The 338-nt window shown below is 27.5% G+C and overlaps 1 protein-coding gene across 1 annotated transcript in view; it reads left to right on the top strand.

Moving 5' to 3' along the window:
- The window catches only part of LOC119587088 (protein lifeguard 3-like), a gene marked incomplete at its 5' end in the record, with an annotated part of 70,866 nt that overhangs the window by 13,196 nt on the left and 57,332 nt on the right, over positions 1-338 (top strand).

Here is a 338-nt window from a genome sequence, read left to right as displayed (position 1 = left end):
GTGCTTGAAAGTTAAGTATGGCTTGATGAATTTTAGTTAGTAAAGTGGTTTTGTTTTTTGATTGTAGATTTTGTAAGGAATGCTTAAAGAAATTGCTGGTTTGGTCAGTGGTAGTGAATGAGTTTATTGTGTAGGTGAAGAAGTCATCCATTTTTTTATTGCTATATTATGAGAGTTTGAAAAAGAAAATAAAGTGAAATTGAAAACCTTATTTACTTTGGTTTTGGATTTACAATGTAAACTTAATTCATAGTTTTTATTAATGTTTTCTTCTTTTTGTGATTTGAATTATTATCAAGAAAGTAGGTTTTTAAAATGAAGTCAAGAGAGGTTGCAAG

The sequence above is a fragment of the Penaeus monodon genome, chromosome 22 (assembly GCF_015228065.2).
Source record: "Penaeus monodon isolate SGIC_2016 chromosome 22, NSTDA_Pmon_1, whole genome shotgun sequence".
Lineage (NCBI taxonomy): Eukaryota > Metazoa > Arthropoda > Malacostraca > Decapoda > Penaeidae > Penaeus > Penaeus monodon.
The sequence above is the reverse complement of the archived record's forward strand: the minus strand, read 5'-3'. Positions and strand labels throughout refer to the sequence as shown.